The sequence below is a fragment of the Lolium rigidum genome, chromosome 2 (assembly GCF_022539505.1).
Source record: "Lolium rigidum isolate FL_2022 chromosome 2, APGP_CSIRO_Lrig_0.1, whole genome shotgun sequence".
In the NCBI taxonomy this organism is placed as follows: domain Eukaryota; kingdom Viridiplantae; phylum Streptophyta; class Magnoliopsida; order Poales; family Poaceae; genus Lolium; species Lolium rigidum.
In genome coordinates this window covers 42,252,926-42,257,287 of record NC_061509.1, presented here as the reverse complement: position 1 = coordinate 42,257,287, position 4,362 = coordinate 42,252,926, and the positions used below count along the sequence as shown (strand labels likewise).

Below are 4,362 nucleotides of genomic sequence, written 5' to 3'. Positions count from 1 at the left end.
CTACACAAATAAAACATCTGATAAATTTTGTAGTTTTGAAAATAAACACCTATATTTTCATTTTTCTTTAGTTTGAAATATAAAATATTTCGAAATAAGATTTCACGTGTTTGTACGATGCATCATTGGGTACGTCTACTTTTTGCAAATTTCTAGAACTCATAAAAATAATTTTGAAATTTTGAAAGTAAAAGGAGTGGAGCCCGGGGTTCAGAAATCCAAACGTGGTACACCTCCGTTGCGGCGCGGATGACCGAAGAAATCGTCTTCGTTCTCTCCCACCTTCCCGAATTTCCCCTTTCTCCCATGGCAGTATGGCACCCGCAAAATTCGTCAGTGACGTTCCCGCGGCGGCGAGCGACGCCCGACCTGCGGCCCGCAGCGAACGGTGGCGGGTGGCGGCGGTTCCATCAGCGGCTGGCGTGGCGAGCGCAGATCCAGCGGCGGGTTCTGAGCAGCCACGGACGCTACGAGTGGCGACAGCGCCAAGGTGAGCACTACTCAGCACGAAGGCCATCAGTATGCATTTGGGCTTTGTATAATAATTATTGTCATTGGTTCGCATCGACAAACAGCTCCAGCGCGTTGAATCGATTCGAAGCCCTCTACCTGCTCAACCAATGTACGATGGTGATGCACGATGCTGTCTGGCTTTCCGATGATTGTTTATTGGTGTAAGCGAGGATTTGGACGATTCACCCGAGTTTATTAGCAAAATTGAATGTGCACTGCAACCTCTTTTAACAATAGGTGCCGTTAATCCAGAGGACAGCCAAAGTTAATTAACTGAGTCAGTTGTCAGTCAGTCAATTAGCAGCTAAAGAATTGCCAAGAGGTATGATGAAAAGCCCCTTTGCAATCTTCTACGGACAGTCAGTTGTTGGTCTGTCAATCCTGTTAAAACTCTTTCCTAATACTACCTCTGGACAGAATTAATCGACGCAACAACCCACTAATCACATGCGTGAGCAAGTCTCCCCCCGCGTCGATTAAATCCGACCGGAGGGAGTACGTACCAAGTCTGATTGTAACCTAGGATCTTTAAAAATAATCAATTAGCTTATAGTTATCGAAGTTGATGATGGCAGGCCATGGCCGGCTAATGCCAAGGCATTATGGTTAACTCAGGTGACCTGGCAAGCTGAGGAATCAAGGCAAATAGTTTATGGAAGCTGTCTATTTAGTTATGATACTAGGCTACTGCCGGCCGACCCGGATGAATGGAACATGGGTACGCGCGCACCCATTTACGAAAAGTTCAAAAAAAATGCTATTTAAAAGTTTCAAAAAAATATGAAGTAAAATTTTGCATGTACATATTATGTTGATACTTACTTGTGTGAGTTTTCACGAAAAAATACTATTGTGTGTGTCCTACATAAAAATGACAAAATGTCCAAATGAGAATAGTGAACAGGAATTTGTACTATTCACAGGAATAGGAATTTGCATTTTGTCATTTTTGTGTAGGTCACACGCAATGGTATTTTTCCGTGAAAACACACACGAGTAAGTATCAACATAATATCTACATGCAAAAATTTACTTGACATTTTTTGGAAACTTTTGAATAGCATTTTTTTGAACTTTTCGTAAACGGGTGCGCGCGTACCCAGGTTCCATTCACCATTTTCGACTGCCGGCTTTCTTTTGCCATCTTCTCCTGCGGTACAGTGCAGTTTCTTCTCTTCAGACACGGCTTGTCCACCTTTAGAAGTGCCCTCGTCACCGGCTGGCCTCAGCTCGCCCGCATGTATCTTCTCCGTTGAGCACCTGATCCGGTGTCAAGGTAAATCTCTCCAAGCTGGTGATCAGCTTTTCTCCATAGTTATGAAGCAGGAAACTAAATAAGAAGTACTCCCTCCGTCTCAAAATATAAGGCGTCTAAGGATTAGTCAAAAGTCAAACTTTGCTAACTTTGACCAAATATTTAGAGAAAAATATTTACATCTACAATATCTAATGGACACATTAAGAAAATATTCTTTATGATGAATCTATTGATACTGATTTAGTATTGTAAATGTTCATATTTTTGTGTATAAATTTGGTCAAACTTAAAAAAGGTTGACTTTTGACTAATCCTTAGGCGCCTTATATTTTGGGACGGAGGAAGTAGAAACCAATCAATCCAATATACGGATACCGGCTAGCTTGTGCTGTTCATCCATTAGAAGCATTCCTTTCCTACGATTTCACAACATGCTATTGAGAGCGTAGCTACTACTCGAATTAACTACCATGCTAGCTTAGTGCAAAAGCCAGAAGTGCAATCTACAACTCCAATTTTACTTTCCGAAAATTATTTAACATGCTAGCTAGCTAGGTATCTACAACTCACAGGTTTTGACATATATGCTGCAGGAGCATAACTAACTAGAGAGATCAAGTTAAAACTGAAAGTGAGCCATAACGAGCTAACTAGATGGCAACCCGAATAATGGTGAGCGCTTCTACTGGCGCTATGAATGCTCTCCTTGGTAAGTTGGGCACCCTCATGGGAGAGGAGTTCAGTAAGCTGAAGAACCTACGGAAAGAAGTGAAGTTCATCAGCGATGAGCTCGGGAGTATGAAGGGTACTCTAGAGATGCTTGGAGATGTGGACAACCTGGATCCACAAACCGAGAGATGGAGAGACACACTGAGGGAGATGTCGTACGATATTGAAGACATCATCGATGACTTCATGCACCACATTGGGGAGAAAAGTAAAAATCGCTGGTTTGCTCGAAAGATAGCTCGACTCCTCAAAGAGTTTAGAGCCCGCTATCGGATTGCCAGTCGGATCAAGGAAATCAAGGCACTTGTACTTGAGACAAGTGCACGACGCCAAAGGTACAAGTTTGATATTCCCTCGTCAAGTGATGTGTCCATTGACCCACGACTAGCCACACTCTATGAAAATGCAGCTAACCTTGTTGGCGTCCAAGCACCAATGCATGAAATTATCAGTTGGGTGAATGACAAGGAGAAGCAGTTGAAGGTAGCATCAGTAGTGGGATTTGGAGGTCTGGGTAAAACAACACTTGTCAATGAGGTATATCGCAGTCTCAAGGATGATTTTGACTGTCGTGCATTTGTCTCGGTGTCTCAAAAACCAGATATTACAAAACTTATCCATAGTTTACTATCAGAACTCAGGAGTGAAACATCTTCTCAAATTTGCGAGTTCAGTGTTCTTCTTAACACACTCAGAGAATATCTACGACATAAGAGGTACTGACTTTACTTTGTGTATTGTTGATTGTGTATGTCTTTCTCGAAAACACAAATTTAGCGTTGTCAGCTTCTAGGTCCATATTTTATTGCTATTCCAAGTTTCCAACAAGAAACGCAAACAAACAAACAAGGTGCATGCAAAATGTGCATGAATAGCAATTTTTATCTCTGCTCCCACCTGATAAGACTATTTTTAACTATAATCGTCCGCAACCTGGAAGTCTCGGTTTCAAAATAAATGTCCACTAAAGAAATCTAAATTCTTATTAGTGTCAAGTTTTCACTCGACAGTCGTGCATATATGAAGTCGAGAGATTAAGTGGATGTAGCATTTTACTTGCGATGGGAATGCATGGTACTTTTAATTAAATTTTCTTTGTCTATAAAGTTTTCTTGCCTTTGAACATTTTGGGGTGTGGACAGTTATAGTCAAACAAAGAGTGTTTGAATAAGTTATGCTATTTGACAGGTACTTGATTATAATTGATGATATATGGAATGCAGACGTATGGCGTGTCATTAAATGTTTTTTTCCAGAAAATGGCCTTGGCAGCAGAGTAATAGCAACTACAAGAATTCAGGATGTGGCCAAGGCATGTTCTTCCCACCATCGTGATTACATTTTAAACATGAAGCCCCTTAGCAATGAAGACTCAAGAAGATTATTTTTTAGTAGGATATTTGGCTTGGAAGAAGCTTGCCCTCACCATCTCAGAGACATTTCACTTGAAATCCTCAAAAAGTGTGGCGGTTTACCTCTTGCAATCATTAGTATATCTAGCATGCTAGCCAGTGAAGGTACTCAGCAAAAAGAAAGGTGGGAGCATGTGCGTGACTCTTTGAGCTCAGGAACAAATCTCACCTTGGATGGGGTGAGGCAGATCTTGAAGCTCAGCTACATAGATCTTCCTTGTCATCTGAAGACATGCTTGTTGTATCTTGGTATGTATCCAGAGGACTACACAATAGAGAGGTCTAATCTAGAACGTCAATGGATAGCTGAAGGATTTATCACTGAAGAAAATGGACAAGATGGTGCAGAGGCTGCAAAAAAATATTTCAATGAGATGGTCAATAGGAGCCTTATTCAACCCGTAGAATTTGACAGTAAAGGGTCAGTGACACGATGCAGAGTACATGATA

General features: G+C 41.3%; 1 pseudogene; it reads left to right on the top strand.

The window, feature by feature from the left end:
- Nucleotides 1-440: 440 nt before the first annotated feature.
- LOC124686322 lies at nt 441-4,087 on the top strand (annotated as a pseudogene).
- Nucleotides 4,088-4,362: the final 275 nt, after the last annotated feature.